We start from the raw sequence: 27,997 nt of genomic DNA on the forward strand, positions 1-27,997 counted from the left end.
TTTAACCAGGTTTACAGTACCTATAGAGCAATAACAATAAAATGTAATCACAAAGGGATTGTTTACTCCTTTAACAGCCTACATCAATGTGCTATCCTTGCCTAGCTAGTCAGTAGTGTTACACAAAACTTCTGGAGCCATGAGTACCTGTCTGAGAAATACAGTCTGTCCTCCCTAAAAGTTTTGATCATGATTTTTATAACAGCAATAGAAACCAAACTAAAATTTTAGGTAAGCATGATGAACTGAGTTTCTGGTCTTCAGAACCTACATTTAAAAGCCAATGTGATGTTTTCAAGATGCTTTTGAAACCCTAGCACTTATAGATTCCAGAACATTTTTGCTAGCCAGGATAACTGGACTCATGAGTTCCAGTTTTATATAGAGATCTTGTCACAAAACTAAACAAAACAAAATACCAAAATGGAGACTAATAGAGGACACCTGATGTTAAAATCAGTTTGACATATGTGAGTGCACAGAGATAGATAGATGATAGATAGATAGATAGATAGATAGATAGATGATAGATAGAGACAGAAATACAAACATACATGCATAAACACATATTTCTTACCTGATAATTTATTAATTTTTGTGAATGAGAGATATCTAGCCAAGGACTTGTGACTTCCAGATAAATAGCTTACTACCAATCAAAATTCCTGAACTTTTCATTTACTGACTAACTTTCTATTAAATTTTACTCTGCAATTCCACTGATATTCAGTGCTGTGCATTCTGTAATGCCTGCAAAAAAAATTTTATTTTCCTGTGATGGTACACATCATCTTAGCAATATCATTACAAATGTTCTTTATAAATATCCTAAATTTTCTAAAACTTAATTCTATTTATCTAATGATTGCATTAAAATGTCTATATATATAATAGTCACCTACTGAACTAATAAACCTTTCAAACAATCTTAGTAATAAGTGCAAAATGATTACAAATGTTTTGGCTATTATTTGTAATTTTCATTTATATGAAATTAGTACTAATTATGATCAAGATGATATTGTTTGTAGAATAACTTAAAAATAATTTAGGTGTTTTATTCTCATTCAATGATACTAGAATAGCCCTCAGTTTGTATGTCTTCTTTAACTTCCAGTTATTTTAAAAAGTTATCAGTTAGAGCATAGAAGTAACTTTCTGTGTATCTATTTTTAGAAACATCATTTTCATGATATTATAAAGAGTTTAGTCTCTATTCAAATTTCCTTGCAATTTTTGCATGTGGATATTGTAGTATATATGTGTATATATGTGTGTGCAGGTACGTGTGATTGTGCTGGCACATTTACACATATGTACTTGGGAATCCAAGTCTTCTTTGATCACTATCCATTTATTCATTGAGGGAAGCTGTATCAGTTAAACCTAGAACTCACCAATATGACTAAGCCTGCAAGATAGTTTACTTCATATTTGCCTCTCTCTGTCTCTATTGTCTTTGGCAATAGAATTGTGATTTGTTCCCCACCATGTCAGCGGGCACTCTATGGGTACTGGATATTTGTTTGCATATTCTTATGCCTGCTGGACAATAACTTTACTCACTTGGTCACTTCCCCAACCCATGAAGTTCAATGGAATTCTATACAGATTTAGTATGAACTGTGAATTATGATTGTTTGCTTTCTGATTTCTAATATTTTCTATATTCAACCTGATGCCTGAAAATGAGAAATGAATTATCTTTCTTCATCCCAGTTTTTTCTTCTCCCCTCTCTACCCTCCTCCATCTCACCCCATCTTCCTCCCTCTTTACCTCTCCCCCTCCTTTTCTTATCCCCCCCCTCATTTCTCTCACTTCTCTCTTTCTCCCTTGGCTTTTCCTTGTTTCACTGACTTGGCTTTGTAGAGAAATGTAAAATCAATCAATAAATAAAGGTGAGTACAAATACATTTGCCTAGTTCCTGAACTTTATGAAAAATGTATTAAAAGCTATTCATCAATTGTGATGATTGTCAGGTGCTTGAAAGTTCTCTAAATTGTGCATAGAACTTACTATCAATGATTACTCTGAGGCAAGAACTTTTAAATATTATGGAAAAAATCTTTTCTTTGTGTAGGAAATAAGACATACATTTTTCTTTATTCTGACAGCAATTAATTATTATTAGCTCAATGAAGAGTAAATCTCATTGCTAGAAAAGTTCAACTAATAATAAATACTACCATTTAACTTACGTAATTGGATTTTTCAAAAAATATTTCAGAATAAATAATGCATTTATATATGTCTATGCATCACATAATTATGTATATATAAAATGAATATAGTTTTGATAGATATTAGAGGGATAGACAAATATGATTGCAGAGTTGATGAGCCTTCTTAGTAAATATATAACATCCTTAGCGTTTCAAAGAAATGTTTTGGTTTTCTATGAATGAATATAATTCCAACTTATTTTGCTTTTAGAGACAGGGTTTCTCTATGTAGACCAGGTTGGTCACAAACTCAGTAATGCACCTGCCTCAGCCTGAGTTCTTTAAGTACAGGTATGTGCTCCCACACCAGGTAGAGAGAATTTAAGGTTCTCAGTTTCATATTCTCTTGATTACGGTAGCACTGATGACCAGATACTTTCAATGTTTCATCTCTCCCTTTAGCTTTACTTGGCACTTATTTTACCTTTGAGGACTTCATGAATTCATTTTTATTAGAAATTTTAAATTGTGTCCTTTACTATTTATTTTCCCCCTTGATTTTCAACTTACCATAAGCTGAGAGCTTTGGAATCTGTAGGTTTCTAAGTTTGTTTCTGCTTTTTACTCTTCAGTTATAGGTAATTTACTACTTTAATAAAGTTTCACGCTTTTGAGAAATAACAAAATATTTAATTTGCATGTTACTATTGTACTTGTAATTAGAGAAGATATTTAGTAACTTTCTATCCTACAAAATTAGTGAGATATGTTCTATGGTTCACATAATATTCAGAAATTACAGAATATACCTATGTTCCTAAATACAGTCATTTTGCCCTGACATTTTCTGTTATGTAGATATAGTAATCATACACACATACTGAATATCTTCTCTAAGGAATAAGTCACACATTTTTCTTTATTATTATCATGAATTCATTGATTGTTAGTTCAATAAAGAACAAATCTTCATTGCATATATATGCACCAATATAATGTCTGCTTTCAAAAGAACAATTTGGAAAATAATGTTTTAACATGCCTTTCATTTTCAAGAGTTTTACTGTCCTTAATTTATTTGTACCAAATATTCTTATATAGTTACATAATATGCTATTTTTATGCATAATACATAACAGTTTATAAACCATAATAAATTATGATATTAAACTAAAGAATATAAGATATCCATATTATGAGGATGCTCATTTATTACTGTCAAATTACAATTGTGAATTTTGAACAAGTACAATTCTACCATGTATGTTTATTAATATCTTCATTTATGTTATGAACTTGCAAAAGTGAAAACATAAAATAGCATATCAGACATTTACTAATGTTGCCATGAAATGAGTACCCCAACATGCATACTAAAACAGTAGATCATTAAAATATGTGTGCGACACAAACTATAAGTTTATGAAATATAAGTTTAGCCTGCTTTATTTTTATTGCTATAAGTGTGGACAATCAATCATAACAAATAAAGTTTTAAATTTCACAACTTGCTATGCAAATATTGTGTCAGGACCCAGTTCAATCTGCTGACATGATATTCCTCATTGTACACAATAAAGAGAAGATCAGTACGAAAGTAATTAGGAAGATGCTTTAATAAACATAGGAAAAAAGTAACTATATATGGCTACAATTAATAGCAAATTATAGTAAAATAGTAGTTCAGATGCAAGGAGTATAAGATGTTGTACGACCATCAAATAAAGCTTAGTAAGGTCTTAAAATCATATGCTCCATTAGTCATGGCTGAGTTGTCATGAAGAAAGAGATGAGAGACAAAAAGAAGCATGGTTTTCCTAACAGTGTTACTTTTTGTTAGATATTCAGCTTATATGCCGTAAAGAAAATATTTACAATCCTTAAATTCTTTAAAAAATATCTCACAGTGACTACAATCAGATTAAGGAAAGTTCCCCTGCATCCTTAATGTGCTACCTGCAGAGCACCATAGAATCTGTCATATCAATGTGAATTGATTCTCCACAACCATATATTCTTATTTACAAAACAATCATGTTTTTTAGCTCAGAGTGGCATTGAAGTCAAGGTTACACAATGGAAAATTTAAGCCAAAGGACATTTGAAAACTTACGGTTTAGTAGCAATCTGTCAGTTTAACCTGCAGGTTTAGATTTTCAACGTTATAAATCTTACCTTCTTTTCTCAGAAAAAGAAAACCCACAGAAGTCACAAGCCATTTAATACTCATAAAAGCTGCTTGTTATCCCGCTTTAAAACTGGGCAGCTGAAGTAAATACCCATCTTGCTTTTAGAGTAATTGCAGTTTAAATTTGAGCACAGGGCAGAACAACCCCCGTAATTAACCACCTTGCTTTTAGAGTACCTTTCATCAGTGTGTATCTTTGAAGCAGAACTAAAAGGAAATAAAATGACTTCCAGTATAGCAACTCTTTTTTTTTTTTCTCTTCAAGCAGTTTGGCCAATTACATGCAGAAGACAGAACATCCAACAAGCTGGAGTTTTCATGTTGTTTTAGTGCAGCGAAAGGTAGTTCTGTTTGTTGGCTTTTACAGTCTCTTGGATTTGTTGCTACAAATTCTTTTCACAAAGCATGTCCATCTCTAGGCGTTTTGCAGATTTGGCTGCACTTGATCGTTACCAGTTGAAAATTAAGTTAGTTTGGTATAAAGATTTTACTAAGCCATTTAAAAATTTTTCCAGCATATCATACCCTTTACGAATAATGAAACATTGAATCTTGGCTATCACTTATATGACTCTGAAGGAATGGGCCAACCTGGCCGAGACAAAACAAATGCTATATATCTGGCCATATGCTCATCCCTGACTGGGCGAGTAATTTCTAAACGACAGGCTGTACACTGTCAGATGTTCTGCCAAACAGTGCAGTTTGAAATCATGGCCCCCAAGTTAATGACTTTGGGTCCAAATAAGCCTATCAAGTATACTGTATTAAAAGCCACTACAGTCACTGATTAAAGTACTTTTTAGTTACAGATAAAACACTCCTATTTCCCTTGCTACAAACTGTACTTACAATATTTTAAAACTAAATTAGCAAATAAACATTTAGGATTCAGAGAAGTCATCAATATATTTACTATTATCAAATATCTGAACATTTTTAAAGAAGTAATAGCATTATTTGATATTGAAAATCATCTCAGAAAATTTTTATTGAAGAGCAAAAGAAAGTTTTTAAAACTTGGTTTATAAAATAAAATATTAACATTTACCTTGTTGAAAATGTTTTTCACCTCAATATGCTCTGATCAGGTGAACATTACAGTCTAAATTTTCTGGCTACTGTGTCAATATCAGATTTGGCTTGCTTTCATTAGACAGAGTTATGTAACAACTTTGTGTTTATAAAACAAAGAGCCAACTACTCTTTAGCCTGTTTATCCTGTTTATCCCCCACCCCAATATGCAGATTCTGTTTCTTTCTTTAAGTATCTTTGGCTTTCATTGTCCAGTATCTTAAAAATCCTGAACCACAAAACCTGATTCTTTTCTAGTGTCTCCCACATTCCAAGGATTTTCAAACACTGTTCACCAATTTTTCTTGGTTGAGTACACTATAAAGAATTTCAGATTTCTCTCCCACTTTTACAGCCTCTAAAGGAAAACCTCTCATTATAAATGTTCAACGTTGGAGAGATTTCTCAGAAGGTTTGGATTTGGGAAAAAGGAAATTCAAAGTGGTTGGTGCATTTAAACAGCTGACAGGAAAAGAGCAGTCCTTCCCAGCGATTTCTAGTAGCTGGATGAAGAGTTCTGAAACTGACAAATCTGTGCATTTCAGTATATACACACGACGTTCAAACTGTAAAGAGAAAGCAACAGACCTATTGTTGCTGTACTACTGCTTTTATACTGTTAGGCAAAGTCTAAAGTAATCTCTAAGTTCCTGTGAAGCTGGAAAGGACTTTGGAAATCTGGTTTTCTGTTAAACAAAGCAAAACAGTCAGTCGGTTGCTTCTGTCATCCCTACCTACTGAGTGCATAGCACAAGATAATTAACTGCTTTGAGAACCAAAAGACTTTATTTTAATGAGGCTTTTGTATATGCGCACTGTGTGAGCTCAGCCAAATTCTTCTTATCTTAGTTTTCTCATCTGATTGAGAAATCCCACATAATTCCTATAGGATTGCTTGTGAATTAAATACAATATAGAAAAACAATTTAACAGAATGCTTAGCAATTAGGCTTTACTTGATGGATAGTATTTCATTATATGTTTGTTATTTTTTTTTACACCACAATCCTAAATTTTCTTTAGGTCCCCATTAGATTATCAGTTCCCCCAGTCATCAGGAAATAGCCTAGAAAACTATGCTCACATTCCTAAAAATTTTATTATAGAAGCTTGTCTTTGTTTAGAAAGTTGGTTAAAAGTTGTTATGGATAATGATCAGGAAAAAAGCTAAACAAAGGAGTTTAGATTCAGAGCTCTTATCTCTAAAAGAAAAGAAAAAGGGGAAGTATTATGGGACAATGGTCTTGTATCCTTTAAAGATTTGTAACTTGTATTGGTTTAATAAAATGCGGATTGTCCAATAGCCAGGCACAAGTATAGGTTGGGCAACAAAACTATGAGAATTCTGAGAAGAGGAAAGGCTCAGTCTGCAGTCATCACCCAAATGCAGAGGAAACATGATGAGAACACCTCACTGATATAGGGTACCAAGCCATGTGGCTAACACAAATAAGAATTATGGGTTAAATTAAGATGTAAGACTTAGTTAATAAGAAGCCTGAGATAACAGACCAACCAGTTTATAACTAATGTAGGTCTCTGTCTATTTGTTTGGGGCTGAACAAATGTGGGACCTTGATGGAGGAGTGTCTATGTGTTACTTTCATTGGTTAATAAAGAAACTGCCTTGGCCCTTTGATAGGACAGAAAATTAGGTAGGCAGAATAAACAGAACAGAATGCTGGGAAGAAGGCAGTGAGGCAGATGCTTCAGGCAATCACCATGCCTCTCCTCTCTGGGTCAGATGCCATGGATCCAACCACCAGGTCAGACATGCTGAATCTTTCCCGGTAAGCCACCACCTTGTGGAGCTACACAGATTATTAGAAATGGGTTAATCAAGATGTGAGAGTTAGCCAATAAGAGGCTGAAACTAATGGGCCAGGCAGTATTTAAATGAATACAATTTGTGTGTTGTTATTTCGGGGCATAAGCTAGCCAGGCGGCTGGGATCTGGGCGGCAGGAACATAGCCCACAGCTCTCACTACAGGACCTGGTGGGATAGAAACTTCTACTAACAGTGGGAAGGACATAGCCTTGTGGGTTTTGCCCTTGTAAGCCACAGTCTAATGTAATTCAGCACCATAATCTGGGGAATCTGAGGTATGGACCTGGCCAGTGTTGATGGACCTGGCCAGTATTTAATAAAGCTTCAAATCTGGCTCAAAAACTGTGATTGTGGTCTCATTCTCACTTTATGGCATTAACAGTAGCTGGGAACTGAACACAGGTACTTTGCAAGAGCAGAAAGTACTTTTAACTACTCTGTCATCTCTTCAGTCCCAAGGATTTTTTTTTTTTTTAATATGTAGAGGGTCACATGCAAAAGATTACCTTGAGTCACAGGAGTAAAATTTGATGCTGCACAAAGTTGGGACTGTAAGAATTTAGGGACTTTTGAAGTTAAACTGAAATCAACTGATATCCATTAGTCTCTAGCACTAGGGACAGAAGACAGTGATTTGAATATGAAATGTTTCTCAAAGGCTTGTGTGCTTGAACATGCAAACTCTAAAATGTGATACTGTTTGTGATGGTTGTGAAGCCTTTTAGGGGGTAAAGCTTTCCTGAAAGAAGAGCATCACTTGATGGCTCTGCCCTAGTTCCTGTTCACCATCTTCCATGTTATATTTGTTATTGTGGTTGTTGTCTTTTTAAGACAGCAGCATCGACAATCTGACTCATTAGAGAATCTTACATCATAATGTGCTGTAACCAGAACCTATGTTTAACTTTACAAAAGTACTATTTGCTGATGATTAACATTCTTACAAACAACATGTTTCTGAATTTTCAAAGTAATTAAGATAGTGCTTTGAACTGGTAGAATGTTTAAAGTTGTAATCTTGCATACACTGGTTCCTTCACATCACCTATTATAATAGTCTGTCTTCAAAATACCTGTGATATATGTTGTGTATCTTTGTGTGTGCATTCAACTTTCAGTAGTTAGTATATAGCATTATTAAATATTGTCCTCTTTCTAAGTATTATTTAATCTTGATTGGCCTAGTGACTAAAGTTTCATAAAAACAATAACTGAATATCATACAAGCAAAAACATCTTACACATATTTTCATAAGCCCAAGTTAGCATTTCTTTTATTTAATATTTATTTTATTGTAGATATGAGTGTTTTGCCTAGGTTTGTTTGCACCAAGTATATATCTTGTGCCTACAGAGGGCAGAAAAGGGAAAAGGAATTGGATTTCTTTAAATTACAGTTACCAATGGCTGTTTGAGCTTCCCTGTGGATGCAGAGATCACTGATGATTATCTGTGACAAAGCTTGTTCTTTCTGTTCAATGAAGTACAACATTTGGATAGCACATTCAATTGTGACAAAATTTTCATCTGAAGTAAATATTCTTTAATTGTCTTGAATTTATAAAGGTAGACCTTTTTCAACCAAAATATTTTTGTTTTGTTTAATTAAAATCCTGTTTTGACTTTATTCATATTTTTATTTGTTGCCTCAAAATTAGTAAAATCTAGTCTGTCTTTTTCATTTACTCCATGCTTGATTTTAAAAGTATTCCGCCATAGTCACTATTTTTCAACTATTGTTAAAGCATAAGGTCTCAGACTAGACCATCATTGTTAAAGAATGGCCATGACAATTAAAGTACAGTTTACCCTATTCCAATCTCTCCTTCCAGACATATCGGCTTACTTTTATCATCTTAAAGAATAGTTACAATGATGAATCACATTTTCTTCTAAGAAGTTTCTATACTAAAAAACTATTATGGACATGATTTTTTTAAACTTTGCATGATGTCATGTATGTAGTTTTCTGCCTAGATATTTTGTATGCTTTCAATTTGTTAATGCAGTCCAGTGAAGCAATCATCTTCCAGGATTTTCTATTGACATATTATGACTTCACTAATCATTGGATAATGATACCCTCTTACTTTCATAAACAATTGAAATTACAGTGGTAAATAATGATAAGATTCAATGAAATCCACTGCCTAAAGTTAGGCAGTAAACAAACAAGTAACATCTAAAAGAATTGTCTTCTTTTTGAATAAAAAAAATGAAAATGATACAAAAAAAGTTGTTTTGCTTGTAGTAAGGGCATATCTCATGGGGTAAAGTGTTAGCTGGGTTCCTAAGTTTAGAACTTCAACCTCCACATAAAAAAACACAAGTGATGGCATATTTTTAGCATTGGTGAAAGCAGTAACAGGATGCTTGCCAAGACTGGCTAATTAAGTTGAATCTATGAAATCAAAGTGTGTACAAAGTCCCTGGATGAGAAGAGGCACCGCAGCATGGACAGGTATATTAATATTCTAGCTGTTGTTCTGTTAGATGGCGATATGATTATCTTATGCAAAACTACTTTTATCAAATTGTATTTTCCTAGTATATGACAATATACTTTTGAAATGATTTTAGTTACCATATGAACAGTCATCAAACTAGAAGATCTATTTGCATGAAATGGTTATTTCTGCAGAAGAAAAGTGTTTTTAATCTCTGTGTGTAAAATGATTCAATGAAAATATATAAAATATAACAACAGTGGAGGAAGACACTGCACATCAACCTTTGATCTTTGCACACTCATGTGTACACATATGCACAAATTCACACGTACACACACACACAACATGAGGAGGGACGTGGGGTAGAGACTCTTACTCTCAAGGTCTGGTCATCTTAGAACTTGTAAAAAGTTCAGGCATGCTTTCTACCAGTGTTTCTTCTGCTCTGTTTCTTATTTGTTGAGAGCATAGATGTGTGACATCAAACCAGTTATCAAAACAAGTTTCTTTTAATATAATGCTTAGAAAATTAAATATAAACTCTCAGACGGAAGTAAACATGAACTTGTTCATCCAGATCAATATCTCTGAAATAGGGTTTGTTCAGCTTCTAGAGACCCTTGTCTGCTTTGTGGAGGGTCCTTTTGTCTGTGTGCCTGCTTTATATATGTTCCTCACACCAATATAAAAGCCTTTCTTCAATGGCTGATTTTGTCTGCTCCTGTTTGCTGTGTTTTATATTTTTCTGCTGTTACCTATTGAGCTCAAGGGTTTTCAGCCTTTTAGTTCTTTCACTAATAGAAAAAAAATGAATCCAGTTTCTCTAGCAAGCAGTATGTTTAGAACCTCATCTCAGGATTGCTTCTGAGGATCACCAACTCATCAGAATGTTATCTCCCTCATATGATACACACCAAGAATACGCACTGTCACCGGATGCCTATCTTAGCCTTTGATCTTAACCATTAGCTAAGTTTCATTCTGGCCCCTTATATCGACTCCCTATCTGAGGCACAATGACTGCTGCCTCTCCATCCTTGTTTATTTGGAAAGTTCACAAAAGCAAGAGTGGTTGGCACCACTAGACTCGTTACAGAAGTTAGGATGAACACTAAGATAGGAAAATGAGAAACTACAGTCAGACTCCCTGGTAGGCAGGCAGAGTGTGGGCATAGGTAGTCTATGAAGGTTTTAAATGCCCAAGAAGTTTGGATTCCTCCTCGCCCTTCTAATGTGAGACAAACACCTAACAACTTAAAGCAACGGCCTTGTAGGCTTTTTCTTCAATCAGGATGGACTCTAGTGATGGATTAGTTCAATTATTTTAAAGAAGTTGTGAGTCAATCAGCCACCCTTCCAACAGATCAATCCTCCCTCAATTAGAGAAGGAAGCCCTTAGAGAATTTATTGCAGCCCTGAAGAAGAGACTTGGATTTTTTGCTTCCCAGGTACAAGATCAGATCCCCTTTTGCATTTTAGAGCATTTTTCTTTCTGTGTGCCTGCTGCTTGCATGTTTCTCAAATAAAGTCTTTCTTCAACTGCTCTTTCTCTCTATATGTACATCCTGTAGGTCATCATATGGGAGAATGTTTAATCCTTTTTGTATTAGTGATATTAGAAACCAATATTAAAACTATAATATTTTAAATCTGAATTTGAAATTTGAATAGAGAATACATAAAATTAATGTTGATATATTGAAGGATTGCACTGATCTTACAGTGCCAAATCCCTAAGTGTTGTTAGAAACGTTTAGAGCTGGGTATGAAAGTTGGGCACCCAACAGCATATTTTTAGTGCATCTTTCTTTCTATGAACAAACGAGTGAGGTTTTTGAGCAGTAAGTTTCCAGAGAAATCTTCAATTCTGGTTTGCGTTCTATGTTCTTTTGTTAGTACTTGTGATCAATCAGAAACTTCAAAAATACTGTTTATCACCATTTAAAAATGAATTTGGAAACCATCTTTATTATATATACCTTTAGATAGTAAAATATGCATGTACTGTACAAAGTACTTTAAAACATTGTGGTGTTATGTCTCAAATCTGAGACAAGTGGCTAACTGAGGTGCCTTTTTGAAATATCAAAGAAAACCTGGATTTCAGGTTTTCTAAGCATCCCTCAGTCCATACCTGTTATGGGGTTTGACTGGCATACCCTATCCCCTACGCTAAATTTCTCCAGGTCAGGGTCTGGACTACCCTACCCCCAACTGCCCTTCCCCATATAATCTAGTTATTTGGTTATCTGACCCTTTTCTCTACCCTTTATCCATTTGACCTCTTGGTCTCCTGGTCTCCGGGCTCTATCCTTGCCCCTTGTGGCTCTCCTCATTTGACCAGGCTCAGGGTCATGTTCACTTTGGACTCTCCCAGATGTTTCTGCCTCTGGTGATGCTCTCCCTCATACCCACAACAAACTTTCTCCTCCATGATATTTAGGAGCAGTCTTGTCCTCTCTCTTTATAATTCTTTTTTCATTCATATTACTTGTATGATTATGGGATTTTGGGCGGAGTAAGATGACATTAATAAGCCTCTTTTCAAAAACTCTCTTGTTTGTAGATGTTAAATTTACAGATTAATCTTCCTGTCCTACCTTCAGTTCAACTTTCTTTATTATCTACATTTTAACCCACTTAACATTCTTAATTCCCCCCGGAAAATAGCATGTAACTCATTCACACTAATTTATTATATTCATCTTTTAAAAATATTTGAAATTAAACCAAATTCATAAAGCTTAATTTGAATAATTCTCTTGCTAATTTATTCATAAAGTGGAGAGATGGTAATGATGAATTCTGCTTAGTGTTTTTCACATGTCATTTGATGTTTCGATGTGTTCAAAAATAATGAGGAAATGAATAAATATTCATCCAGTATTTTGAAATTCTCTTTGCTATAGAATGACAATTCTGATAGTTTTAAAAACTTTACAAGGCAAATATGTTCCTATTTATATTATTCATATATAAATCGAAAATAATTTGTAAGAAACAAAAAGCGTACACATCTCCCAAAAGAAACAAGTGTATAATTTAAAACGTACCATAATTTTTAGAAAAGCTAAAAATTGTAATTAAGTGACTTAGTAAATTACATGGAAAACCAGAAATTACTTAAACAAATAGAGGAAAAAAATTGTGATCAATGTTCACTTAAAGGTTTTATGTAAGGTTTTATTTAAATTTTTAAAACAAGAAATTTCATTATATGGTAATTTCCTTTTATTCAAGATAATTTAATATATACAGAGACAAACCTGGCAATAAGATGAATATAAAAAAGTTTTGAAAAGTGAATGGAGTATCCACTCTTTATTGTTTCCATGTCATTACTGTTAAATATTTTGTGCTGTTTCCATAATAACAAATATTACTGTTGGTTACTTTGAGGTGTCAGTGGCCTCAGTTAGTATATGTCACTTATAGAGGAGCCATGACAGCCAGCCCCAGCCTCTGGAAGGATCGACCTCATGGGGAATAACATCTCTTCTGGTTTTTAGTTTGTGATGCACCCTTACCAACTACTGCCATAGCATTCTGTGCTCCTGGTCAGAGGAGCTCACTCTTCCTCAGTGCATTGGAGGAGGAGGGGACCCTGGTATCCAGAGCTTCCGTCTACTCAGTGGCCATTTCTTGACTGGCAGGTCACTCACACTACCTCCATTTCCACTCATCGCTCTAACAGGAGTATGCTGTAGCTCAGAATCTTCATACCCTGTCAAATCTAATCTTTCTCATTTTTTTCTCTTAAGTCAAAGGAGCTAAAGTGAGTATGAGAAGATGTTGCATTATTGGTTATTCTGTTTCAGACTCTGATCACTGTTTTAAGATTAGACTTCAACTTTATCAAGCACTTGGTAACTTTTAATTTCTAGGTGGTCCAAAAGAAAGAATTTCAGTCAATACCAAGCTATAATTTGTACATTTTACGTCCCTATATTTGCTCCTTACTGAAATTATGCTCAGAGTCCCTCTAATCAGAAAATCAACAATATCTGTTAGTAGACAGCTAATCTCCCACTAGACCTTTTCCAATCTCTTTGGATCAAAAGAAGTACCTCTTTTCCCATATTAATTAGCTTTCAGACAATAATTAGCTTTGTTAAATACAAGTGAAATAATTCCATTGTTTAATGATTCATTAGAATAATGCCATTCTACTGAGACTTTAATAGTCAGAAATTCACCATGCAATATAAGACTATTTGTGGTTTCTTAGCTTTTCTCTACATAATGCTAAATGGTGATAAAGACAGAAGCAACATTCCATAAAATTCTCATTATATAGTCTTTAATCTTGAGTTTTCCCCTGGTTATACTGGTTTCTTTTTGTCTTACATGCATTCTTTCTCTTTTTCCTTTCATTAAATTTGATCCTCATGACCCAGTTCAAATATTTCACTCCTTAGATGTCATTTATGATTACTCTTTGAAAAGATATTTGATCATATTACTTGACCACAACACTCTGTACATATTTTTACAAAGACTCATTCTTGATTCTATTTTCAATATTTGTATTTAACCAAGGTTTGATACTAAAAAAAATTTATAGATTTGAATTTTTTTGGCCCAGTTTTCTTACAACTCCACCCTCAAAACATAAAAATACTAAGGTGTATATTGGTACACTACCGCCAAATCATAAAAATACTAAGGTATAATACATGAAAGTGTGGTGTTTATAAATTTGTTATCTATGACTTCCTTTGTCTCCAATTTCCTGAGCTATTCATGTTCATTATTACATCCTATACTGCTTTACTTTTGTTGATAAAATATTAACAACTCTCAAATGCTCTCACTCTCATATGTGCAATTTCATTACAATCCTTGGTGCTTTGCTGTCTAATAATATCTCAGTTTTAAACAATCATTTTCTTTGTCATTAGAATACAGTGTGTCTATGAACATTCAACTGTCTAGGTGAGCATGTGAGGGTACTGTGATTTCATTTTTCTATAAATATATATTCATACAAAGAATACATAACTGTTTATCCAAAGGCTAACATTGGGATGATCATTTGAAAAAAGTAGGTCATGAATGACAATTATTCTCTGCTCATTCTATAACCTCAGATACCACATCAGATGCACCAGAAATATATAACCTTCACCTGAGGATATGTGGTTTTCTTTTATACTTCATGTACATAGTAGCAAAATAAACTGTTAATCCATATATTTTATTTTGCTTTAAGTGTTTATGAAGAATGTTATAAGCCTACGAATCACTTTAATCTGGTAATAATTTTTATTATTTGTGGACCAAAAAATAAAAGATTATAAAATGAGCTTTAAAGAGAAAATAAGTATCATTCATGGTTTATTTTTTCAAATAATCTCTCCAATGTTAGCATTTGGATGAGCAGTTGTGTATTCTTTCTAAACATATGTGTTTACAGGAAATGAAAATATGTCTCTCTGTCTCTCTATTCCACAGACACACATATATCTATAATATATATATATAAGTTAGTGTATGATTGTATTACATATGAAATATTAAATTAGTTGAAAGTGAAATACTTTTAATAAACTCTTCAAGAGAATATCAAAACAGAAAACCACATATACTGTAGTCAAACATCATACCACTGAGCTATGCCCACTCAATAGTTTCTCATTTGGATTATGGTGTTTTACAGTGAGGATTTTATAATGAAATTTTAAGCTCCTTATTGCAAATAAGTACCACTAATTAAAATGTATATATAATGAGAACATAAAATCAAAAAGTGTATTTTTCCTAGAAATTTAAGAAAGGGATAGCACTTAACTGTCAGAAAAGAAACCTGATATATTGATTTAATCAAGTAACAAATCCTTTACTTGTAAATATCTTATGTATACCACACTGTATTTTGATAAACATAGTGAAATGAACACTATGTTTCAGCAGGCAATGTTATCAATCACTCAATAGTTACCTTTTAAAATAAGATTTGTTGTAATGTTGCATTAAAAATTATAGTAATTAGCATGATGTATTTACAAATGTATGTACTTTGAAATTATCAAATAAAATATATTTATATGTCCATAATATTATATACATTTGTTTTTTGAAGAGAATATTTGAAATCTATTCCTCTGTCCTACAAAATACAGTACACTATCACAGACTACAATGGCCATAGTATTATTCAATGATTCTCTTATCACAGTGAATCTTTGTGGTCCTGAATTCATCTCTATCCATGGCCATGCTAAGCCTATAACCATCACCATCTATTTGAGTTCATTCTGCTCTTGACTTTCTGAGCTAGGTCTCTTTTAGTGAGTTTGATATCTCTCTCAGATTCGCATCTCTTTTCTGTAAGTGAATCTTAAGTTATGTGCAATCGGAGTCAAAATCATTTGTCATTTGTTCTGTTGATTTGTCAAGCTGAATTAACAATACAAATGAAAAATACCACAGCCAAAGATGTCATGCAACAGTAAAAACAATAAAAATGTGAGCACAAGGTGCATCGTGAGCACTATGAGAGCTGAACAAAGCTTGCTCTCCAGCTGGTTTATACACATGAGCATGGAGGACAGTGTTGGGGTTAGAAACTAACAAGCCTTCTTGATTACTATTTACAATTTTAGAAAAACACCACCAAAGCCAGGCTGAGACTTCTCTGCATTCAAACAGTTACAGGAAAAATTGTGAAAAACAGGAGATATCTGCAGAAGTAGCCACCATACAGGATGAGAACAAACACACGGTGGAATGAGAGAGATATTTGATGCGGGAAATAGATGGAAAAGAAAAATATTCTAAATAGAGATGCCATTGTGGGAAGAGAAAGAAGCTCCTTCCCAAGGCAAATGGTCTCTCTGCAACATCACCAGCATAGAGCTGCACACATGGGAGAAGAGCTCCTGCCAGAAAATGCATATGCTCACAGTAACATTTTTCTTTTCTGTTTTTTTATAAATTATTTTTTCCTTTATTTTACATACCAACCACTGTTTCCCCTCCCTCCTTTCTTCTCGTTTTCTTCCCCCTCCTCGCATCTATCCCAACCCATCCACTTTTCCTAGGTTCAGAAAGGGGCAGGGCCCCCATAGGAGTCAACAAAACATGGTATATCAAATTGAGACAGGACCAAGCTCTTCCATCTGCGTCAAGGTTGAACAAGGCATCCCATCATAAGGAAAGGGCTCCAAAAAGCCAGTTCATGTACCAGGGACAGGCACTGATTCCACTGCTAGGGGCCCCACAAACAGATTAAGCTACACAACTGTCACCCACATGCAGAGGGCCTAGGTCAGTCACATACAAGCTCCCTAAGCTGTTGGTTCAGAACCCCTGAGCTCCCACTAGCTGAGATCAGCTGTCTTTCTGGGTCTCCCCTTCATGATCTTGACCTCCTCCTGCTCATACAATTCTTCCTCTCTTTCTTAAACCGGATTCCCTGAGATGGGCCCAGTGCTTGCCTGGATTTCTGCATCTGCTTCCATCAGTTACTAGATGAAGTTTCTCTGTTAACAAAATTAGGGTAGTCACCAGTCTGACTACAGGAAAAGGCTGGAACAAGCACCCTCTCCACTATTGCTAGGAGTCTGAGCTGGGGTCACCTTTGTAGATTCCGGGGAGGTTTACTGGCATCAAATTTCTCTCTCACTATAAAATGTCCCCTCCTTTAAAGATACCTCTCTCATTCTAACCCTATTTCTTGCTCTCAAATCAACCAACCCATCCCCTATCCTCCATCCCCCATCCCCTCCCCTCCACACATCTACAGCCTGCCCCCAGTTTACCCAGGAGATCTTATTTGTTTCTCCTTTCCAGAGACATTTTTCATAGGGCATCTATGAATTCTAAGAATTGCTTCTTCAATGTTGACACTAGTTTTAACCATATTTTGCTTCTGTTGATGTCATTGTTGAGTTAGTTAGCATTTTGGTCGGAAATACAAACACACACACACACACACACCACATAATTTTTCACGTTACACCTGGCACACATGTTTCTGCAGCTTTATTCAAAGCACTCTAACAGAAACCCCACCCCCCAAAACACTATGGACAGTTACAAGATGAAAGATACGTCTTCACAATGAAGTCTGAGCTATTGATATCTATACTTATTTGGTTAACTAAGTTTTGAAATACATAAACTCAAAATATATATTCCCAACAAAACATATTTACTTAATCCAGTGATAGTTACTTAACAGTAGTATTTCATTTCTAGTTTTCCATCCAGATATGCAAAAATGCAGGCAAAACATGTAACTGCACGCAAAATTCAGGATAGAGTAACATCTGTTGAACATATAGATTACATGTTGACTCCAGCATTAATCTCTGGGATAAAAAGAACATATAAATCTATAAAGAGTTGTATAAATATACTTATGGTGAAATAATTCATAAAAGCTAATAACTGCAAATCATACCAGTAAGAAAAATAAAATAATTTTCCTTCTATAAGAGAAAGGATTAATGCAATGTGGTATTGTCCTGAATTAGAATACTATTTACCAGTGTAAAATTAAGAACTAGTGATACTAGAACACATAATTTGAAGAAGCTAAAAAGGAAACAAATAAGAAAATACCTTGGTAGATCTTATGACTCTTGATGTGCATTAACGAGTCATTTTCTCTGAGTGCATCAGCTAGGATGAATACCTATAAGAAATGCTCAGTCTGAGAGGATGCAATGAGAGCTTTGTCGTGATTGACAGTTACTTGGGTCTATTTAGCTGTCAATATCAATATCATGAAACTGACAGAAAACTTCATTTTGGTGTTTGAAAACATTCCAGCATTTCAGGTGTACTAAGCGTGAAAACGACAGTAATGGCGGAGTGGTAATTAAGCCATCTCCTCCAGATGTGCTGACAGATAAAGTAGACTTTTCTTGAGGGTAGATGGAGGATTTATTATTTAACTTTACCAACTTAACTATTGTAAAGAAATATTGCCTTATCTTCTTCTTTAACAACCCCTAAAAATTTCAAGATTGAGTAATTTGAATAATAATGAATAATAATTTTCTTACTAATAAATTTGGAAGCTAATGTTTCTCAGTATAATTTGGACTCATTTGGATATCATATCATTTGGGCTCGATTTGTTAGAAAATTATTTTAGTATTGTTCACAGGACGAGGAAGGAAGCTGAGCATGCATTATACCCTGTAGAGAAAATCCCGGCTGCCCTATTCACAGGAGGACTTTGTTAGATGACTGTCATTTTCAATTTTTCTGAGCAGAAAGGAGCCTGAGTCAAAAGGTCAGAGTTATGCACAGGTGACAGACTTCTCAAGGAACTCTTTCTCAAGTAAAATTTTAGCAAATCTAAATTAATTAGTGTTCTCAATACAGGTATTTTCACAAATCTAACAGTTATCAAATATCAAATATAGACAGTTGATCACTTGTTCTCAAGTGATGGCATTGCTGGGATCAAGTTTGGTATTCTAGCTAATGGATTTTAGCTCCAATATTTGGAAAGCTTTTCAAATGTATGGTCGCAAAGACTTTGCTTCAAAATTTCCAAGAGTGAGGTAGGCATAGATAATTTCAAATCTGCTTTCACTAGTACATCCAAGCTGAGAAGCACATATAAGCTCTGGATGTTTTGAGGTAAGAATCTCAACCTCAAATGGGGTAAAAGGAACATGGATTGACTCCAGGGGCTGAAGTTCAGAGGTTCAGAGGTCATCACTTTCTGTTGTTTAAGTAAGCTGGGCAGTATTTTCCCCATACACTCACAGACATGTTAAACTGATTCGTCATTGGATTTCACAGTTGTTTCATTTTTTTCTTTGGGATCTCCATGAGAAATGCAAGACTTCCCATTGAGAGTGGATGTTAAGTATCACTCCACCTCCACATGGATGATCTACTCTGAAGTTTTATCCTAGTTAGAAGACAGGTGAACCAAAATGGTAAACACATTGAATGTGCTGTTTGTTTTTCCTCTGGCCTGAAATAGCTGTTGACTTTTACATTTACAGTTCAAGTCTGGAAATCCTCATTATTTTGCTTGAAAGCAAAAACTGTATGAAATACTTAGCTATTAGTGCTTCTGTATTACAAAGCAGAAGTGACTTCTGAGTGTCCTGCTGCTTATTCCTTGATTGTGTAGGGATGGGAACCAGAGCAATAACGTATAAGATGCATGACCTTAGTTTGAGAGTCAATGCTAGCAGGAGTGCTAAGCAGTATGTCCATTGTTGGAAGTCAAGAGTAAAGTCCTTCACTTGACATTGTCATTATATGAATACAACAATTACATGTACATGTATACATTGCTTCCACTATTGAAAATCACATCAGAGTTTCAGTGTTTGGCAAGAAGAAAGAAGGAACAAGGCCATCTTGTAGTGGTTACTCAGAACATCAGCAGAGACATGAGCATCTGGGCACATAAGGTTTGTAAGGTTCCAAAGACAACAAAAGAAGCAGGATCACATCAAAGAGTCATGCTTCTCAAATGATATCTTATTTACTGATTTTACCTTTTATTTGAATATAGATTTTTTAAATATATAATATACTCTGATTAAGGTTTGCCTTCTCCCAAATTCTTCCCCACTTTCCTACCTACAAAAATCAACACACACCCTTTCCTTTTCTCTCTTATTAGGGTACAAATAGGCATCTTAAAAATAGTAAAATGAAATTAGATGAGATAAAATAGGCAAAACAAAACAGGAGAAAATAAACAAAGAGAAGAAAATCTTCCAGAGAAAAAATTCAAGAAGCATATGTAGACACAGAGACACACTCATTTACATGAACAGAAATAACATAAAAACTAGAAACCATAATGTGTATGCAAATGATCTGAAAGGGAAAAGAATGAATGCAAGAAAAAGAGAGAAAAGAAAAGAGAGACAGAGGGAAAGGAGGGAAGAGGGAGAAAGGGACAGAGAAAGGAAAGAATGAAAAAAGAAAAAAGGCAGGGAGGAAAGAATGAAAAAGAAAGGAAAGGAGAGAAAAATGCCTTGATGATATTTTCGAGACTAAAAACCTCTAAAGTACACTTGAGTTAGCTGTGGGCTAGCATCCAGTGTTGGGCATGGCCTGACTTTAAGAGTACTTTAAATACCTTGTAAGACTGCTAGAAAGAGCTAATTTTTCATCTGTGAGTGGTTATCAGTTGAATATAACTTCAGGTTAGGGATAGATGTGTGCTTACTTCCCCTCTCAGCTCTGGCCTAGACCTGTGTAGATCCTGTATACGGTGTCAAGGTCTCTGTAAGTTCATATGTGTGTCGGTCCTGTTGGGTTTAGAGGTCCATGTTTCTTTGGTATACTCCATCCTCTCTGACTCATACAATCTTTCTACCTCCTCTTTTTCAGAGTTTACTGATCTCTGAGGAGCGGGCTTTAATGGAGACAACCCATTTCGTACTGAGTCTTTCAAGGTCTCTCACTCTCTGTTTATTGACCAGGTCTGAGTTTCTATAGTTGTTCCTATCTTTTATAGGAGGAGGCTTAGATGATGTTGACTGAGAGAAACACTGATTTTTTTAAAGATTTTTGCATAATGTCATTAGGAGTCATTTTCTTATGGTACATTCCTTTATTTGAGCAGTAGTATTTAGTTTTCTTCTAGGACCCTGGCCTATTTGCTCTCAAGATGTTGGTCACATGTGCAATGTTGACAATGGGTGAGGAATTATCATGTAGTGGGACTTAATTCCTGCAAGATATTAATTGGTTAGTACCACAGACTTTGTCGTTACGCTTATATTGGCTTGTCTTATAAGAAAGTCACCCTTGTAGATCAAAGAATATATAACTGGGCTTTGGTAGTATGCAGAGGACCTTAAAAGTCATGTTAAGAAAGGAAGGACAGCGAGGAATGTGGTGGTCCAAGGATTTAGATATAGTAGTAGTGCAAACCAATTTTATAATCCATTTCAAGTGCTAAGTTCATACAAGTGAAGGCAATAAAGAAAATGACAGGAAATTAGTAAGTAGCCATGGAAGCTAGAAAAGGATTAATGGAATAGAAAGATTTAAAATGGGGTGAAGGTGGCTGGTAGTGTAAAGAAAGGAATACAGGGAGAGACAAATAATTCTACAGACTTTATAAGGTCATATGGAAACCTGCCTTTTTGCCCTAGAAGCTTCTTTAAGAATATTACCATATCTACTATCTATCTATGTATCTATGTATCTATGTATCTATGTATCTATCTATCTATCTATCTATCTATCTATCTATCTATCTATCTATCTTCTATCTATCTATCTATCATCTATCTATCTATCTATCTATCTATCTATCTATCTATCTATCATCTATCTGTTTATTTATCTATCATCTATCTATTTAAATATAGTTATCTTAAAAGGAACAACAATGACTCTACTAGATACTTCATAATACCAAATGAGAAGCCAAGAATGGGTATTCTCTCCCTGCATTTTCATACAGTAAGATCCCATAGGTCTCCAAACTATTTTCATCGTTATTATTTACCATCCAGACTAGACAGAAAGGCCCTATTGCTACAGACATTAAGTACTTGAATCACAAATCATAGAACTATCAATCCCTACTGGCTAACACTCATAGCGGTGGAAGAGGCTGTGCACGCTACCAGAGGAAAAAATTGATCATAAATATTATTCAATTGTGAACCTTGCAAGTTATAATAATGACTGGCCCGTCAATACATGCCTGCTATACAGTAGTGGTGTAAGCCTCATCATAGTAATCAACTATTTTCTAATAAAATCTAAGACCTGCTGTGCAAGATGAAGTCCATTACTGGCACTATCGTTAAACAAAGAACCTGTGGCTAGACAGGACAGGGACCTAAGAAAAAGCCTACAACTAGTATGCTGTTTAATGCACACATTATTAAAATAACGAATAATGACTCAATATTATACACATTGATTAATTAATCTTTTAAACCTCATTGGAGAAGCTATCCAATCTAAGATATTGATTGACATAGACACACAATTGACAAATTTTTAGAGAATAAGGGACTTCTTAAAGCTCAGTCTTTAATGGAAAATTGATGTTACACCCTCTCCTCCCAAGGCTCAGGGATCATTGGAGAAGAGATCTTGGAATGATTGGATATAAGGATACAGTGTCACCAGACACAACAGGGCAGATGCACGTAGAAACCCGCACAAGTTGTAGAGACAGAATGCACCAACCCCCATGCAAACTCAATCTAAATAAATCCCAGCATAGAGACAGGAAATGGATATGTAGCCTTGCACCTAATCAATGAGCTGTGGGCAGCTGATACCAGCTGGGAAAGGGGAGTCAGTTTTCTTTATAAGTATTGCTACAGGTAGGATGAGCATATATCAGTGGAAGGCCTCAGCTCCATGAAAACACATTTCAGTGGAAGGCCTGAAATCCATGAACACACATTTACGTGGAAGGTCACAATTCCATGAATACACATTTCAGTGGAAGACCACAAGTCCATGAATATGCATGTCAGTGAAGACCACAACCCATGAATACACATTAAAGTGGAAGGTTACAAATCCATGAATATGAATGTCAGTGGAAGGCAACAAATCCATGAATACACATTTCAGGAAGGTCACATATCTGTGATTACCCAGAAAGTACAAATTGGACTGGAAAGATTAAAAAAAAAGTCTAGGGGGTCCTTGAGAAATTAGGAAAGAGTGTGAATATAATCAAAATTCACTGCATAAATTTTTCAAAGAGCTAATTAAAAAGAAAAAAACAAATCATCATCTGATATGACAATATTGCATATGCAGTTCTGAAAATAGTATATTGTTTAAGAAATAACTTATATTTTATGAATTTATAAAACATAATTTAGATTTGTCCTCTTTGATTTAAAGTACTTCTGATCAAACTACTGAAGCAAATGCCAAACAACAGACAAAGTCGTGATGTGCTGGACTACAGTATTAGAGATATCCATATGGGAAAATGAAATCTATAAAGTTCAACACTAGTATCTAAAGTTAACTCCCAGGTTAAAATTTTGGTGGCTAATAAAAAAAACTTATTCGTGCTAATTTTTTAATTCACTTACACTTCTTCACAGTATTTTAGTTCCATGGTATCATTATTCTGGACTTTGGAGATGTAAGGAAATATACAGCTTTCAAATGCAATGACTTCTTATATTGTTTGGTGTGGTGAAGTAAACATGTGGACAGCATATGTCTGTGTACATGTTCTTGTGTGTAAATGTGTGTGTGTATGTGTGTGTGTGTGTGTGTATTAATGCAGGTACTTGTCTGAATGTGTGGCAATAAGAGACTGGTGCCAGGTGTTTTTTTTTTTTTTTATCATTCTGTATTTTGTTTTAAAATGATCTCTTGCTGAGTCTGGATCTTACCAATTTGGGGAGATGAGCTAGCCAGCAATCACTGGGAATCCCCTTGTTTCTGCCTCAGCAGTGCTAGGATTCCAAGTACATGCCAACACAGTCAGCTTCTTATGTACGTGCTAGGGAGCCAGATCAGGTTGTTGCAGGTCTCAGCAAGTACTTTTCTGATGAAGCCGTCTTCTCTGTTCCAATTTTGTTCCTTAAGTTCAGGGGTCTTTATTATTTCATGTACTTCACAAGAAACTTTTAACAAAGAGAAATCCAGACAGGAAGACTATTCCTTCACTACCTCTTAGAGTTACCAACTCCGTGTATAAAGAAATATTGAGCCAATGGGAAGGACCTATAATTTTATGAATATTAAAATTTAATTGATTTAGAGACAGAAAAGCAGCAGGTATTGCTTACAATAAAAATGTTAATGGTATTAATGTGTCACATTAGAAAATGCTTGTCTTTGGCCTATTTTATTCAACATTTCCAGTTCAATACAATTTGTTATTCCTATTTTCTTCTCTAGGAAAAACAAAGATATCTTTTCTAATATAAACTACAATATTGAAGAGAAAATTAAACATCTGTTTTATTGCTTGAGGCATGTTATACAAGTATGCATTTCTCGTCAAGAAATTATATTCATGTATTCAGTCATTCTTACAAAACTCCTCAAGAATGAATCAATGGTAAGATATATTTGATTTGGGCTCTCTTGTTTGTAACAAGATTGGGCAGCCTGATAAATTCTAGGTAAAATGGAAAGCTGTTTTGCGTTAAAGAAAAGTGTGAGCTCCCAGGGTCATTGGATCTGCTGCTTTTCAGGAGTTCGACACTTCATATAACAACCATGGTTCATGTTATGTACATAATAGAGTTTAACATTCACATTAATAAACCTTGATTTAGAAACCTAGACAAAACTTTTTTTACAATATATATCATTTGTGTATAGCTTTAAGACTGCAACAAAACAGTATTTAAATAAATAAACTCAAGGACTTTCTACTTCTGAGATCATATTCACATTTAAATCCTTAAAATGATTAGGCAGATTTTTATCTTCCATTTCAGTGCCCATGTTGAGCATTTTTGATGGGAAATTTTTGAACATTGTTGGCAGGCATTGACTTTTTAGTTCAAATTAGATAGTTCACTCATTTATTTTTTACTGCTGAAGAAAATTTATTATGGGATTCACAGTGTGTTTTGCTAAAGATATATCTTAATGTTTAATTAACAAACTCACAGTAGAGATAGTTTTTGTTTTCATGCTGTTTTAGTAAATATTTTATTCGTGTTCACTTTAAAATTCACAATGTACTCTTTTCCAATCTTTCTATTTGCTGACCGAAATAATAAAGGCTAGAAAATGCTACAAATTTCACACATGCTTTTTTGATATATTAAGATATATTTTTATTGGGTGTAGTGTTAATTCTGTCATGAATATATATTTCTAATTATTTATAAGTTAAGATTTATTCAAGTATCTATAATCTTCCTACTGTCAAGGTAGAAAGTTAAAGCAGACACTATACAAAGTTAAAGTAGTAAAAATGAATAAGCTTGCCTTCTTGATCCAGATGGCTGGAGATATTGGGCTTTTTTGGAGGGATTAGGGGAATTTGACCAAGGAATCATAACTAAAACATAAAATTAATATAATTATATCTAAAGTGTCACAACATGAGATATTATTTCAATGAGAAAATGAAATTGTGTTTGATGGAACAGATATACACCTTCAGATTTAAACTCCAAATTTAAATACTTTGGTGTAATAGGATCCAAAGTCCACTTCTACAGTTGTAGTAACCACATCACATTTCGAAGACTTTTGATGTCTTCTGCTTCATAGCTACCATATAGGACAGCCCAGGTCAAATTCTGAAAGGAGAAGATACATTGATTTATGCACTATTCTTAAACCACATCTTACTTTGTCATTTCCTTCTTCCTTCCTCCCTCTCTTCCTTCCTTCCTTCCTTCCTTCCTTCCTTCCTTCCTTCCTTCCTTCCTTTGTTTCCTCCTTCCTTCCCTCCTTCCTTCTTTCTTTTATTTCTTCCTTCCTTCTTTCCTTCCCTACCTACCTCCTTCCCTCCCTCACTCCATTCTTTACTTCTTTTCTTTTTTTAAATCTTCCCCTCTTGTGTATATGTTTAAGGGGATACATGCTTACTGCAATATGCTCCTAGAGGTCAAAGGACAATTCGGTGGAGTCACTTCTCTCTACCACGTGAGTCCTGCTGATGGAATTCTGGTTCTCAGGTCTAACCGTTGGCATCTTTATTATTGGATCAACCCACCTACATAGAAAAGTTTATTTTTGATTATCTAATGTAAACATCTCACATTTAACTTAAAAAAATTATATGGCTTTCAATTGTACTGTGTCTTCTGGGAATCTTACTATGGCAGACACAGGTCATTTCATTACTGTATCTTAGGAAGGATTTTTACATGCATTTTACATGCACCTTCACCCATTGGATCTTCTTGTAGGCCTCTCAGGGTACTTTTGACAGTATAGTTAATGGAAACTTGAGTCCAGTATCTACTTGTCAGAAACAGAGAATCAACCAGACAGGATGAAAGCTTTTAAACACGGGACTTCTCATATCCAGTAGCATAAGTAGTACTCACATTGTGAGTTTTGTAAAATGACTGAGCTCCATTTACAAACCAGTGTATCTTGCTTCATCTTTCTCTTCTAGCAGCTTGCTTCCTCTTCTATGAATGTGCCTTACTTGCCCCATCGGACACCGAGAGCCGGTGCACTGAGGCACATTTTGGTTAAGATATGGTGTACAAAAAGAAGAAAAGACAGTTTACAGAAGGCTCTATCTACACTTACCTCACAGACTGAATTAGAACATGTACATATAGAGAGTTGAAAACATAACAGAAATGATTTTGTACTGAATTTTGAGAAAACTCTTTCACCAACTGAGCCTCTATCTCAAGAATATTATATTCCCTGTAAATGTGAGAGGACCATGTAGGGGGAACATGCGAATGTAACACAATGGCCACAGGATTTATTAAATGTTTCTGTGGCCAAGGGAAAGAGAGCTCTTCTTTCCTGCTTATTTATTAGTGCTTAGTCTAAGATGTTTTTAAATATAATTCATGACAGTTTTGATCCGATTTTTTTTTCTGGAAAAGCTTGGGCACAGTAATTTAAATATACCCACCAAGTACCTTGGCACTGTGTCTTCTTACTGTTTGGCCTACATGTCAAGCCCAGAGGTACAACCTGATACTTGTCATGACATTTGAACAGCTTCCTGTTCCTTTAGATCAACACATAGAATAGGCTGTATCAGCCCAGCCACAACAAGGAAGAATTTCTGTTTGTCTTTGTGATGTCCGAAGCACCCTGCCTGTGGTTTGCATCACAGTCTATTGACCACTAACTTAACAATTTAGTTGCTTCATTATGTTCTGTTTTTTTTTTTTTGTTTTTTTTTTTTTTTTTTTTTTTTTTTTTTTTTTTTTTTTTTTTGTGGGGGGAGCTATCTTGCTGTATTGACAGAATATTTTCAACTGTTTCTCCAGATCTGTGCCATGGCTCTAGAGGAAGCCAGGACCCATAAAATCGGCAATAAAAAAGTTAATGCATCAGCAAACGTCCTTAGTGGGAGGCCCCAGGGAACAGGCTAACCAAGGGAAGAAGAGGCTCTGTCTTTAGAACTATCCTGACAAAATAAAGGGAAACCTTAAACTAAGCTGAAAAATGATTATAGACATCCAGGGTTCCAAATAATTATAATTGGGAAAATATATAAGTGCATTTTTATAGAGGCTGATGAAAAATAATTATTTACGTAATGATCCTTTTCTGAATGACAGCCACCTTAGGTAGATTGCCATGTTTTTTTATTTATGACCTTCTTTACGAAGGCTATGAATTATTCCGAAAGAGTAATATAAATTCTTGGAAAAGCGAAATAAATCTCTCTCAGAGCACCTA

Source organism: Arvicola amphibius, chromosome 8 (assembly GCF_903992535.2).
Source record: "Arvicola amphibius chromosome 8, mArvAmp1.2, whole genome shotgun sequence".
Taxonomy (NCBI): Eukaryota; Metazoa; Chordata; class Mammalia; order Rodentia; family Cricetidae; genus Arvicola; species Arvicola amphibius.